Source organism: Olea europaea, chromosome 4, assembly GCF_002742605.1.
Source record: "Olea europaea var. sylvestris chromosome 4, O_europaea_v1, whole genome shotgun sequence".
NCBI classification, from domain to species: Eukaryota; Viridiplantae; Streptophyta; class Magnoliopsida; order Lamiales; family Oleaceae; genus Olea; species Olea europaea.
In genome coordinates this window covers 2,567,983-2,583,852 of record NC_036240.1, presented here as the reverse complement: position 1 = coordinate 2,583,852, position 15,870 = coordinate 2,567,983, and the positions used below count along the sequence as shown (strand labels likewise).

The window sequence follows — 15,870 nt, the reverse complement described above, 5'->3', positions numbered from 1 at the left end:
TTTTCTCTCCAATAGATGTTATGAAAGTAGAATATAGTGATCGACCACCACTTTCACGAAATGGGGCATTGGTATATATAGTAGAGAGGTTTTTCTCGAAAAATGCGAATAGGTTTCTTGGGAAATACCATCACTCAAGCGAGAGTCGAGCAACATATGCTCTGGTCGAGCAATGGGCAGACGATAGGGTGGCAACAATATTAGTATTTTGAATGCTTGAGCAATAGCTTAGCGACAGGTTAACATAATTTCGGCAACTTTTTCCTTTGTTTCATAGACAGCTCCAAGAATTTCTAACTCATCTATACAACCTACCAACAAACTCCTTAACTTTTACAACTCTTTTAATAATAATCATTTTGTCTAAATAATAGCCAATATAATTAATACCAAACACATCTCAAAATTTTTCAAGCTCTTTGTTGATGTGAACATATACTGATGAGATGTAACTCTACGTTACTTAGAAGACGCATTACCTTATCCATTAATGCACTCCAAGCCAATCACTAGACCGGTTATCCAGCTGTTTAATGGTGATATGCACTTATTTTGGAAAAGGAAAAGAAAATAAAGAAACTGTCATCTATGTTGACGATGAATATTGTATTTTGAATAGAATAAAACACAACCACATTACACTGTGCAACATCGTGCATGTGATGTTGTTAAAAGTTGATAAAATTTGATGGATCTCATGAAATTTGTGATGGAAAATGGCACATGTGATGGCTTAGACGGGGGCGTCGATGGTGACTGTAGCACAACATGATATGTTACACTTATTACAAAAGTGTTAAATGGTATCGTACCAAAAGCAAAAAAAAAATAAAAAAAAAATCCTTTTAGAGCTAGTTTCATCTTGGCTAAGGACAAAAATCATTTTGAATCTAGTTTCATCGTGGCTAACGACTCCTACCCTATCCCACACTACCTTTATATGTACTTCCCCCACCCCACACCTACCCTATCCCGCACTACAAAGCCTCTCTACCCTGATTTTTTTGCCCTACGTCTACCCCAAAAGTAGCCATAGAAACGCCATGAGAATACGGAAGAGCGGTACCAAATCGAGGCAAACTCTGAATACTAGATATGACCTCAAAATAACAGGGGTCAAGGTCGGCTAGTGAGACGATGGGGGATAAGCTTCCCACGAGTGAATCGAAAGTTGGATCTACATTGGATCTCACCCGAATCGCTTTTCTCTCATGCCTTTCTTCGTTCATGGTTTGATATTCTGGTGTCCTAGGCGTAGAGGAACCACACCAATCCATCCCGAACTTGGTGGAAAAAGATTAATTACTAGTCTCTGAAAATTCAATTCAAATTAGCCATATTTTTACCGAGTTTGACCAATTAATAGAAAAAATGCATATTCTTCTTCTTTTTTCTATTTTTAGTAATATTATGTGAAAAGTCTTTTTTGATTGGATGGGGATGAATGAAAAAAATACTAAAGAGTCCCATATTGAATCTGGAACTTTGGTTCTCACGCCAAGATTTCTTCGTTTGTATATGCTGCACCTTTATTAAAACAAGGGACTATGCTTTAGACCCATATTTGTCAGCTAAATCAGTCCCATTGAGATGTTATGAGTTTTTCGCCACAATCAACTCCTCTGCAACGACTACCTCCATTGCCGTTCCAGGTTAGTTAAATTTTATCGATACTGACTCCACTAATTTGGTTCTATAAACAGATCTATTAAAATTAATTTATGATTCTTCTCAAATGTCCTTTCATTTTTTACGTTGTTCTTCATGCTATATAGGTTTCTTATGAAAACCTGGATTTAGGGTTGAATAAAAAAATGTGAATCTAAGTGTGTGCTTGATTGGCATTATTTTTCATGAAAAATGTCATTTTTCACGAAAAATGTCATTTTTCACCCAAATTCCTACTTTTTTGATGTTTGCTTGACAATTTTTTCCATGAAATTTTTTTTCCAACTTTTGGTCACGTGACCATATTTTCCTCAAAAATAAGGAAAATATTTTCTTTAGGGAGAGACGATTTTTATTTTCTAGGTAATTCACTCTCTCTCGTCTATCCCCTTTCTCTTTCATCTACCTAACAATAAAAAATAAACAAGTATAATAATTTCTAAGTTGAAAATTAATTCAATCAAACACATTTAAGTAGTAATTTTCTTAGAAATAAGTTCTAGGCAATTCAATTGCCTAGAATTTATTTTCTTTTCATACAAGTCCTATGCTCGCAATTAAACACACCCTAAAGGTTTCTTTCTTCAATTTGGGATTTGGAGTTTGAATTCCATTTTATGTTTTCTCTGTTTGTATTTATTATACCATGGCTGATGGTACTTCTTCAACATGGAATAATTTTTAAGTCGTCCAATGGAATATGATTTTGATAAAAATGAGAGCTTGGGAGGACCTATTAAGCTTTTGAGCAAGAATCTTTTATTCAGTGTTAAATTTGGACCATCTTAAAAGTTTTCAAGCTCTTTATTGATGTGAACACAAACAGATGAGGTGTCACTCCATTTCAATCACTAGACATGTCATCAATCTTTTAATAGTGATGATGTACTTACTTTGAAAAGGAAAAGAAAAAGTAAAGAAATTATCATCTATGCAAAACATGACAATTGTATGTTGAACGTAATAAAACACAATCACATTACACTATGCAACATAGTTGCATGTGATATTATTAAAAGATGATAGAATTTACGTGGGTCCCATGAAAGTTGTTGTAAAAAATTGGATTAATGTGTAGTTAAAAACTAAATTTGATCACGATAAAAATTTTAAAAACATCCCACTATTTGGTAGAAATCTAATATTATGCACGCAAACATTTATCAAAGATTTTACTCGTCACTATCAGTATTTCTAAGCTCTTTCGCTGTTTCCACCACTCACAAGCCGCAAACGCAAGTCACCATGATCTTAAATTTTAGTTATAGTTGATATAAAAATTCTAGATTGTCAATTTCACACAATTGTAACTCGTTCTTTGTGCTTATACATATAAAGAGATGGAAGCATTGGGCATTGATGGTGGTGATTATTTAGATGTTTATAGTAGTTTTGATGGTATAATCGGATAGGAGACCAAGATTGAAAATGATGAGATCTAGAGGCCGTTTGGTGGGTACAAGGCTGCGATGCCAGTTTGTGGATCTTTTCTAGTGGAATGGTGTGGAAGATGATGACACTAGGGTTTGGGATTGATGGGAAATGTGGATATGATGGCATAGATGAGGGTGGCAATGGCGATGGCAACGGCAACACAACATAATATATTACACTTATTACAAAAAGTGTTATATGGCATTTTATAGAAAAAAAATAAGAAAAGAATATTCCTTTTGGATCTAATTTCATTGTGACTATCGACACCTACATTATCCAATACCACCTTTATACATACTCACCCACCTCACACCTACAAAGTCTCTCTACCCTGAGCTTTTATGCGCTCGACTATCCCAAAAATAGCCATAGAACCTCCAAGAGATTACAAAAGCATGTTACATGTTACATCTTCATTGAAACCACAGATTGTGCTTCAGACCCATGTTTGTCAGCCAAATCAGTCCCCTTGGGATGTTATAAATTTTTTGTCACCATCAACTCCTCCACTACCATTGCCTCCCCCATTGTTCCAGCTTAGTTAATTTTAGTCTATATAGACTCTTTTCGGTTCTAACACAGATCTGTTAGAACCCGTTTATAATTCTTGTCAAATGCCCCTTCATTTTGGTTGTGGTTATTTTGTTGCTAGGGTATTTTCTAAAAATTCAACTTTAGGGTTGATTAAAAAATGTGAATTGAAATGTTCTATCTTGTATTTGGGTTCTGGAGTTTGAATTCCATTTTGTATTTTCGCTGTTTCTGTTAATTATACCATGGATGATGGTACTTGTTCAACATATAATAATTTTTATGTAGGCCCAATGGAGAAAATGATTTTGATAAAAATAGGAGCTTGGGATGACCTATTTAAGCTTTCGAGCGGTAATCTTTCTATTCAATGTTCAATTTGGACCATCTTAAAATTTTTCGAGCTCTTTATTGATGTGAATATAAATAGATGAGGTTTACTCCATGACACTCAGAAGATGCAGTATCCAGTGCATTACTGCATTCCAAGTCAATCACCAGATAGGTCATTCAGTCTTTTAATGTTGATATGCACTTATTTTGAAAAAGGAAAAGAAAAGGCAAAGATACTATTATCTACACAAAACATGAATATTGTATTCTGAATAGAATAAAACACATCCGCATTACATCAGGTGACATAGGTGCATGTGACATTGTTAAAAGTTGATAGGGTGTTTGGTAGGGATTAAAAGTAGATTTTTTAGTAGACTATGATAGAAGTTTTTGAAATGTGTGGTTGAAAAGTTGTGGGACCCATGCAAGATGTGATTGATATTAATTGTTTGACTTTGACTTAGATTAAAATCATATTTTAACATCTTCCAAACAAGCTCAAAATTTGGTGGTCCCATTAAATATATGGTTAACAATTGAATAAATGTGCACTTAAAAATTAAGTTTGATCACAATCAACATTTTAGCAAAAAAAAAAAAGATTTTCCAATATTTGGCAGAAATCTAATATTACGCCCTCTTATTAAAGATTTTAATCACATGTTGATGTCACCATCACTATTTCTGTTCTCTTTTTCAATTGTCATCGATATCAAGCTGCAAACCCAAGGCAACATGATCTAAAATTTCAGATATGGTTGTTATCAAAATTCTAGATTGTCAATCTCACACAATTGTAATCCCTTCTCTATGCTTATACCAAGATTGAAAATGGTAAGATCTAGCTGCAATTTTACAACAAAATTGTAATTTTTCTACAAGATTTTTTACTATATATAAAAAGTTGTTGCAATAAGTAATTTAGCGAGATTTTACAAATATTGTTATGGAAAAAAATATAAGTCGACATAAAAAGTTTCTGTGTAACGTGAGAAGACACAACAAATAATAAAGACTTTCGCCAAAAATACGAGGAAAGCAAAGAGTCGAAATATTTTCTGGTGGAAAACTTATGGCGATAAACTTTTATTTCTTGTAACAAAGTGTTTGTAATGCAGTAGGGTCTACTTTTTGCAACAATGAGTATTTGTTGTTACAAATTCTATAGATGGAGAAAAAAAATGCTACAAGAAAAAATATTTTTCACAACGAACAAAAAATATTGTCGTAGATCTTTCACAACGTTGACCTTTATGTTGTGGGCTATAGTGTTATCATAGAATAGAAGGATACGATAATGTACAAAGCACATTACAAAAGGCCTCAAATGCACTTAGCGGTTAAGTTTTTGGGAAATTCTTTGTCATTTGCCTCTATTATATTTTGCAACATTATTTGCTTATAGTCTTGACATTTTTTTTTTATTTTTTATTTATTTATTTTTTTTGCAATGGTAAGTAACTGTTGTGTTTAGAATTTTTCAAACATTGCTTTGAAAAAAGTAAGTACCCAAAAAATATAAGGTGTCATAAAAAGTTGTCGTATTATTTTTAAAACGCGAATCAAATAATAAAGATTATCACGAAAAATATGATCAAAGTAAGGTACTAAAATATTTTTTTCGTGTGAAACTATGGTGAAATTTTTTTATTTCTTAGAACATAGTGTTTGTGATGCAATAGGTCTAATTTTTGTGAGAAATTTTTATTTCCTGCAACAAAGTCTTTGTTTTTTCGTCTAGTTAAAGGGGTATTTTAATATGTATTTTTTTTTACTTTTAAATATTTTTGACCTAGAGGAAAAATTATTCAATAAAAGCTTTATAAAATGTCTACCAAAATTTATCTTCAAAAAAAAAAATAAAAAATAAAAAAGAATTATTAGATGATTAAACTTTCAATCACATAATAACTTAAAAAAAAAAAAAAACCATAGTCATTCAATCCATAAAGGAGAATAGGTGTCTCAACACTTAAAGCGAATAAATAAAGAAATCATAATTTATATATTATCAACAGGCGGTGTCACGTCGAATAATGTTGGTACTTCATATTCTTGTGAAATGTGCCAACTTGACTCGATACAAACTTATGCATTAGTGTCTCAAATTGGGATAGCCAGGCACTCATATCCATTAATTCTTTCTCCTACATCATATTTGCTCCCAAAAGGCTATTGACTTAGTATTAGCGGATGTCAAATGAACGGAGTGGCTTGAAGTAGGTTTTGGAGCATGTCCAAGTCTTCTAATGTCACCTTTAGATTTTCAAAAAACCTCCTGTACAATCTCAAGTTCAATGAGGGCTTGAATTCCCTCTGGTGTTGCCTCTTGTAGGATCACGTCGCTTCTTTTTCAAAGAATGAGAATTTATAAAATAAAATACTCAAAGGAAGAAAATCAATAACAAAAAAAAAGAGATTTTATCAATTAAATATATACTCTATGTCGTAAATATAAAGATAAATTATTGCCGATGGAATTGAGTATGGTCTCATTTAAAATACCATACAAACTTTAATTTTTTAATCAATCAAACTTATGCTCACCAAGTTGTTTTTATCATTATTTTATATACATTAACCCCAGCCCAATTCTCCACAACCAAATCTAATCCTTGTTTCATTTGGGTACAAGAAATCGGCCTCTCACTTCGTTTCATTTGTCAACTTAAAATAGCTAAAACCAATCACAGTCATTAGCTCTGTGTCTGTGTGATCAAATCCCTACCTCAAATTGTCAAGATCAAATCTGAGACATAGTTGGATAATATAAAATCCCCTCTTTCCTTCTCTTCCTACAAGCCTATAAAGAAATCGGTGGTATCTCTTTCTGTTCTTAATTGCTTAGTGAAATTTCGAGAGAAAATTGCAGTAATGTTGCTGTGTAAGTGATTTGCTCCCATGCAGAAACACTAATCAATAATTTACCTTTCCAAGCTGCAAAATCACATAAATTTCAGTTGAAATGTATTTCCTTTTCTAGGTGATTCTGACACAATCCGTCCCAAATCACTTTAATAAACTCGACAAGTGTCGTGCGCCGATGGTAGATACCAGCTAAATACCGGACGCACCACCAAGGCAACTTTGACTTGCTTGACTGAAAAAATATTTTTAACAAAATTTTGGCAGAGTTTCCCCTGAAATGTGGACTAAACCACCTCAACAATAATCAATTTTTTCTCAAATCAATACCTACAATATGAATAGGGTACGACAATCCTTTAAAATACAAACTATTCAAACAAAATACTGACAAATCAACATTTACTTGCCTTACAACCAACAATCCTCAAATACACTAAAGATACCAAATATCTAATGAGCCCATAATGAACTTTTCTGATTTAACCTACGTGTATCCTAAAAGAACACAATGTATAATATGATAAAAGATGTCGTATAACCTATGACGCGTGGCTCAATTCGGTAGTTCGACAGGCTGCAAAGCTGCTCAATTTGGCTGCTATCTGTCTGGTAAAGAAAAAGGTGAAAAAAATATATGAGCTTAAAGCTCAGCGAGTGGATAATTTACAAATAATTAAACTTTTCTCATTTATGCATATTTTTTGAAAATTCTTGCTCTACTAAAACTTTGAGAAATTCTGAAAACTAGTAGCATTTTTAAAATTAAAACATGATTGGATCATAAAATTGTTTGTTCCTTATACTAGTTCATTAACTGTAAAGTATAACGAATATAAATAATTTGACATCCATGAAAATCTGTGAAATATTGATGTTCAATACTATAGGCTGGAAGCTTTATTCTGAGAACTGAATTCTATAATTTGAAATCTGATAAGTTGTAGAAATACTGAAAAATCACACAATCACACCAAAAAGGGTACCCAATGAATAGCCTTACTCATATATAGAGTAATCTCGATGTACAAGGCAAATCCATTCAAATATGATAATCTGGTCATACGTACGCAGAGCTGCCCCAAAGGCTAATCACCCTAGTACACGGCCTAAAGCCTAAATGTGTACGAGAGTGGGTCCCAAAGACCTTTGATAATCTGGTCGTAAACTATGGAAACACATTCACAATAGTGCAAAGCGGGTGAAATCACCATAACTAGTCATACACCGTGGAAACACATTCACACCAGTGCAAACTGGGACAAAATCACTTGAGTACTTTCTAGTGGTTTTAAAAATAACTTTAGCTATACTGAAACAGTTATATTCAAATAACATGCTAATCAAATGATTTAATTGAATTGAATTTAACTTTAAAAATATCTGATTATAAATTCACTTTATTCTAAAAATCATGCTGTCAAAATCAATTGTATGAAATAATAATAAATACTAATCTCTTAAAAATAAGTTTTTATATCCATTCACCAAGTTATGGACTAATCATGATTTCAATCTTCTCGTCATCTCCTGAAATATGATACAAGATAACCAATTTAATAACCACTCTACCAAGTATCCTTAACTTCTTTAACTACGAAATACTCGACTTCTCGACACTTGGATATATTCTTTAATTTCCTTCACAATTGGAACTAATTTGACCTTCTAGTCCTTTCATTAAAATCCTTCATTAAAATAATCTTCACTACAAACATAAAAATAATACCTTCTTCCAAACTAGTATAACTAATAATTATAATTTAACCAATTTAAATTTTCATCTTGCTCCATAAATTCATGCCTTCAAATGAGTATTTCATCTCTACAATTATTCCTGTTAACTATACTCATTCAAAAATCCAAATAAAAATTCTAGGTTTTGTCCAAAATTGGTATTTCATACCTTAATGTAAGTAGCCTTCCCAATTCAAAAATATTGGCTTGTAAACATATTCCTTCCTTCAATCTGAAAATTTAACCAACAAATCACAACCCTAAAAAATTTAAGCATAAAACATACCAAAAATTTTGTCAAATTGAAGATGAAATTGAAATAGCCAACCCTACCTCTTTTCCTTTCTTTTTCCTTTTCCTTTTTTCTTTCTTTATTTTCTTCTTTCTCTCTTTCCTTTCTCTGCCCCGTTTCCAGATTTTTGTAGGTATATATCAATTGAAAATGGCTAAATTAGTTAAGCATTTGACACTTGTAATCCACTAATGCCCTCATTTGCATTTAAGTCCTCCACTTCCATATAACATCACATTAAATCCTTAACTTCTATTGAATATAAAATCTAACCACTTTACTTTCAATAATATATAAGTAAATCTCCAAAAATTATTTTTTATCCATCTTAAACCTTAAAGTATTGACAATTTATAAAATGAACCCCAATAAAATAATTTGGTCAATTAAGTCCCAATAAAATTATTTATACAATTTAAGTCCCTATTTGACTTGGACTTGGACTAATTGATATTGACCTTTGACTAAGTATAAAATGTGATGTAACAATCTTACCCCCTTCGAAGAATTTTTTCCTCAAAATTCAACCAACTTGGATTCAAACATATCAAGATATAGAGCACATAGCATACTTGATCTTCATATGCCCGTGATGTCTTCTCTACTGATTGCCGCACAATTTAACTAGCACGTTAATTTAACTACACAAAATTCATTCTTTCTTGTCCTTGGATTTTCCTTGACCTTTCCTATATTGATATCTTTTCAACTGTACTAAGACGAGCTCTTGTTAACTGCACTAATAATCTTAACTCATAAATTACATTTGATAACTACTAAGCCTTGAAAATAGATGATACATTCTTAAATATCAGAACTGTTGCAAACTCCATCATTAAACAATTGACCCAAATTTTAAAATATCATCTCAAAGACCAATATATAATACTCTCAACTTTAATTTTTCTAGATCTAAAAAAAAAAATTCAGCTATTTCCTAATTTGAAGTTTAGGATACTATTCATATTCTCCAAAACTTCATCTTACGTTTTGATTTGAACTATTCTCTAGTCATATCCCTTTTTCTATAACAATTGTTACATACTAAAACCGAATAACATTTGATCACCACTTTCATCACAATAAATATGTCATTGGAATATTTCAATATCATATATAATCTCAATTATCGTCACTTGTGTCTAGTTCTTATAGGTTAATTCCATGAAAAATAGATAATTATTCAAGTACCCTTCACTTAACAAACCATAGTTGATAGCCTCTCTCCTGAACTTGTCCTCATAGTGTCTAACATTCTAAGGAGCTACACAATGTAATTTAGTTATATAGCTCCCTAAGCCAAAAATAGATACTCAAACTCCATATAAATGGAAATCTTATCTAAATATAATTTAATAATTCTATTTCATGAACTGACTATATCATTTGAAAAGAATTTTTTGTAACTTTTATCGATCTATCAACAATGATTCAAATACCATTTTGTCTTCATTCTGTATATTTGGAACCCCAAATAAAAAAAAATATATTTGAGGGTAACTACTTTCATTCTAAATTAACATGATCTGCAAAAATTTCAATTATTTCTGGTTTTCTAAAATTCTAGTCATTCCCAACAACAATAGAGATAGCTCAATATAATGTTCCTTTTCTTTTAATTCTATATCAACCAATGATAATATATACACAACTTCAATTTCGACCCTTTCAAATTGACATATACCTTAAACTACGGTGATATATAAGTATTGATGTTTCTCGCAAGAATATAACACCACAATTTCAAACTCTAACCACAATATAACCAACAATAAAACGTGCCTTAATCATAAATCTTTGACAATCTATAATAATATCCATAATTCATCATTACTTCAGCATACTTTCTAAAACCTTAATATAATTCATTATCATAAATCAGGTTCTCATCAACTTTAGATACGAGAGTACATATTTCATCATAATGTAATCAGATAGCAAAGCTTTTGACATTTCTAAACCCACACAATTTTTGTGCTCTTTCTTTCTATGAAAATATAATAATAACATTTAATCCATGATAATTCTTTTCTCTTATTCCATAAAGAGGCCATTGACCTATTACCAATGCATAAGCCTTCTTGTATATTGCACAAAGACCTTCAATTAATATTATAACTTAAAGATACCATTCCACAATTTAATAAAATTTTCATTTGATGATCATCTTAGACTTTAAACTATCCAACACATCCTCCATATGTTCCACAACCTATAGATCTCGATAAGAATAGAATATTTTATTCGAGAGATCTAAAAATACAATTGAAAGTCTCCCAAACTTTACATTACTAAAATTTCATTAAATTCACCTTAACTTCCAAATTTAGCTCGAAGCTTCTAGATTGTACGTAATATAATATAATAATACACAAATGGCCTTGACAAGGTTAATTAATAACTCAAATATCTCATCACATTATTTGGCTATGGGACGACCATAACATTTCTTCACTTGCTATTTATCATATCATGTAACCTTGTCATTTATGGTCACATTGTATAACTTCAAACATTTGATTACACCTATTTCCTTAGGATCACAAAAATAGTGCTCTTTATAACTATCAAGCAACATTTCACACAATAATACACTATTTAGATTTCGTATCAAATTTTTCAATCACCATAATTTTCAACTATGACATTCTTTACTCAATATATGATTACTTTACTATAACTCAAGAATGACGATCCATGTGCATTTATTCAACTCCTTCCTTTCATACCTTTTACACAATTAACATAGATATACCGATTCAATATTTTCTTTCTTAAACAACAATTTACCCCCACAATATGTAGTCCTTGTGAAATCTATCCATATCTGTTTCACCTCTTATAATCAAATAACCCGTAATTATCCAAAATGATCGGAGTCACATAAATGTCAATTTCCTCAATGAATAACATACATAATAACACATTATTCTCAACCGATCAATATTCAGTATAATATCATCATTAATCCGCCACGAGATTCTTATCATATATATAGATACACACCACCATAATTTCTATCATCCTCCAATATGAGTGGCTACAAATTACCTCAATCTCCGATGATACTAATGATCATTTAGTTTCCCAAAATCATTAAGGTTCCTCGTATGATTGTCATCAATTATATATAATATCATTCCATTTTATTTGTCATGCAAATTATAACTGAGACTTTCCTATATCTACATTAAAAAAAAATCACATAATCTCGCATGTAATTCAATATTTAGGCAACTCCATTCCTTTGAATGCATATAGATAGATAACCTACAAAATTATTAAAACTCTAATTCCAAACTAATATATGTTTGCTGTTACACTCTTATTGAGTACTAGATCACATACACCTCTGTACCAACCCAACAGCTTATAACATTGTCAACCATTAAATCCCTAGATCTAATATACTTACATACTAGTCATTTCTGAATTGTAAGAATCATTTTCTCTTCTTTTTTTTTTCATTCATCATAACTTATTTTCATACACCCAAACCGAGTAATTAAACCCTTAATATTTCCTTCTATAGTAGTTGAAGTACAGACCTAGATACTTAATCGTTCTTGAATCAACAAGGAAGGAACCATAGTCCCATTGATTTACTCAAAATCATTAGGTAAAACATATTTAATAACACCATTTTCATCATGAATCGACATTCCATATGGTTTCATTATTTCTATCATGAACAAGATATCTTACTATATCTCCTCATCTTGATATTCTAATACATGCATTTTCTTCCATATACTAAATATGATTACAAATTCCCACAATAATTCACATAATACCACAAACTTTTAGATTTACAAAGCAATCATGATTTCACCTTTAATGTCACTAATTATACATATATCAATATTAGACAATACTTATCATCCAAGGCATCTAAAGGACATTCCCTCTAATAATTACACAAGAAACTCATAACCCAATCAATCTCCTTACTAAGAAAAGTTATACTCTTCGCTTAACTACCTATTGGAAGTATAGCACAATTATTAATATATTAGAGAAAATATAGCATGACGCCAACATGACAACTCTAACAACTCTCATTACCAACGGATAATTCTCAATAACACCCTCATATTTATTATGCCCAAATCAATGAAGATCCTTCTAGTTTCTTAGCTGCCATACCTTCGTTATCAAGGGCAACATGAGTTTCAAATACCACATTGGAGCCTGTGAGTTCTGCCACCATGCCACGGCTAATAATCTCAATGACATACTGTTCCAAAAAAGAAACTCATTAATTACTCGAGCTTAACAACCAATGAACCATACTCTGATACCAATTGACACAACCCGTCCCAAATCACTTTAATAAACTCGACACGTGTCGTGCGTCGATGGTAGATACCAGCTAAATGTCGGACCCACCATCAAGGCAACTTTGACTTGCTTGACTGAAAAATATTTTTAACAAAATTTTGGCATAGTTTTCCCTGAAATATGGACTAAACCACCTCAACAATAATCAATTTTTTCTCAAATCAATACCTACAACATGAATAGGGTACGACAGTCCTTTAAAATACAAACTATTCAAATAAAATGCTGGCAAATCAACATTTACTTGCCTTCCAATCAACAATCTTCAAATACACTAAAGATACCAAATATCTAATGAGCCCATAATGAACTTTTCTGATTTAACCTTCGTGTATACCAAAAGAACACAATGTATAATCTGATAAAAGATGTCATACAACCTACGATGCGTGGCTCAATTCGGTGGTTCGACGGGCTGCAAAGTTGCTCAATTCGACTGCTATCTGTCTGGTAAAGAAAAAGGTGAAAAAAATATGTGAGTTTAAAGCTCAGCGAGTGGATAATTTACAAATAAGTAAACTTTTCTCATTTATGCATATTTTTTGAAAATTCTTACTCTATTAAAACTTTGAAAAATTCTGAAAGCTAGTATTACTTTTAAAATTAAAACATGACTGGATCTTAAAATTCTTTATTCTTTATACTAGTTCATTAACTATAAAATATAACGAATATAAATAATCTGACATCCATGAAAAACTGTGAAATATGATGTTCAATACTATAAGCTGGAAGCTTTATTCTCAGAACTGAATAGACTGAATTCTATAATCTGAAATCTGATAAGCTGTAGAAATACTGAAAAATCACACCAAAAAGAGTACCCAATGAATAGCCTTACTCATGTACAGAGTAATCTCGGTGTACAAGGCATAGCCATTCAAATATGATAATTTGGTCATACGTACGCAAAGCTATCCCAAAGGCTAATCACCCTAGTACACGGCCCAAAGCCTATATGTGTACGAGAGTGGGTCCCAAAGACCTCTGATAATCTCATAATCTGGTCATATATTATGAAAACATATGCAAAATAGTGCAGAGCGGGTGAAATTACCATAACTAGTCATACACTATGGAAACACATTCACACCAGCACAGACTGGGGTAAAATCACCTGGGTACTTTTTGGTGGTTTAAAAAATAACTTTAACTATACTGAAACAGTTATAGTTAAATAACATGCTAATCAAATGATTTAATTGAATTGAATTTAACTTTAAAAATATCTAATTATAAATCCACTTTATTCTAAAAATCATGCTGTGAAAATCAATTGTATGAAATAACAATAAATACTAATCTCTGAAAAATAAGTTTTTATATCCACTCACCAAGTTATGGACTAATAATGATTTCAATCTTCTCGTCATCTCTAGAAATATGATACAAGATAACAAATTTAATAACCACTCTACCAAGTATCCTTAACTTCTTTAACTACGAAATACTCTACTTCTCGACACTTGGATATATTCTTTAATTTCCTTCACAATTGGAACTAATTCGACCTTCTAGTCCTTTCATTAAAATCTAATTCATTAAAATAATCTTCACTACAAACATAAAAATAATACCTTCTTCCAAACTAGTATAACTAATAATTATAATTTAACCAATTTAATTCTCCATCTTCTCCATAAATTCATGCCTTCAAATGAGTATTTCATCTCTGCAATTATTCCTGTTAACTATACTCATTCAAAAACCCAAATAAAAATTCTAGGTTTTGTCCAAAATTGGTATTTCATACCTTAATGTAAGTAGCCTCCCAATTCAAAAATATCGGCTTGCAAACATATTCCTTCCTTCAATCTGAAAATTTAACCAACAAATCACAACCCTAAAAAATTTAAGCATAAAACATACCAAAAAATTTGTCAAATTGAAGATGAAATTGAAATAGCCAACCCTACCTCTTTTCCTTTCTTTTTCCTTTTCCTTTTTTCTTTCTTTCTTTTCTTCTTTCTCTCTTTCCTTTCTCTTTTCTTTCTCTGCCCCGTTTCCAGATTTTTGTAGGTATATATCAATTGAAAATGGCTAAAATAGTTAAGCATTTTACACTTGTAATCCACTAATGCCCTCATTTGCATTTAAGTCCTCCACTTCCATATAACATCACATTAAATCCTTAACTTCTATTGGATATAAAATCTAACCACTTTACTTTCAATAATATATAAGTAAATCTCCAAAAAATATTTTTTATCCATCTTAAACCTTAAAGTATTGACAATTTATAAATAAACCCCAATAAAATAATTTGTTCAATTAAGTCCCAATAAAATTATTTATACAATTTAAGTCCCTATTTGACTTGGACTTTGACTAGTTGATATTGACCTTTGACTAAGTATAAAATGGGATGTAATAGATTCTGTGTATGCGAAAAATGGTATTCTTAACAGCATATATAAGTGGAGTAAATTTTCGAATCTTCCAGTGGAAAGAAAAGCTTTAGGAGAAGATGAATGAAAAGGGCTTATTTCTGCTTCAGGTTTAAGATGAAATATCAATGACGACTCCAAATGAGTCAGAAGAAGTAATTCGTGTGAGCATAGATTTCTCGATGCATGCCTCTTTAATCATATTCATTTTGTCCACCCAGTATTTTCACTCTAAACGTCAAATTTTGAGTATACAAATTTTATCCTCTTGGTTTT

The 15,870-nt window shown here is 31.3% G+C and overlaps 1 long non-coding RNA gene across 2 annotated transcripts; it reads right to left on the bottom strand.

Annotated features, from left to right (window-relative positions):
• Positions 1 to 7,460: 7,460 nt before the first annotated feature.
• LOC111393271 lies at positions 7,461 to 15,131 on the bottom strand. Of its 2 annotated transcripts, XR_002702382.1 has the most exons (4): positions 14,961 to 15,131; positions 8,908 to 13,654; positions 8,744 to 8,806; positions 7,461 to 8,367 (listed from the first exon to the last, which is right to left on the bottom strand). It is a non-coding gene; the product is annotated as an uncharacterized LOC111393271 (long non-coding RNA). The 2 variants fall into 2 exon arrangements; XR_002702381.1 differs by having other exon boundaries at positions 7,461 to 8,806.
• Positions 15,132 to 15,870: the final 739 nt, after the last annotated feature.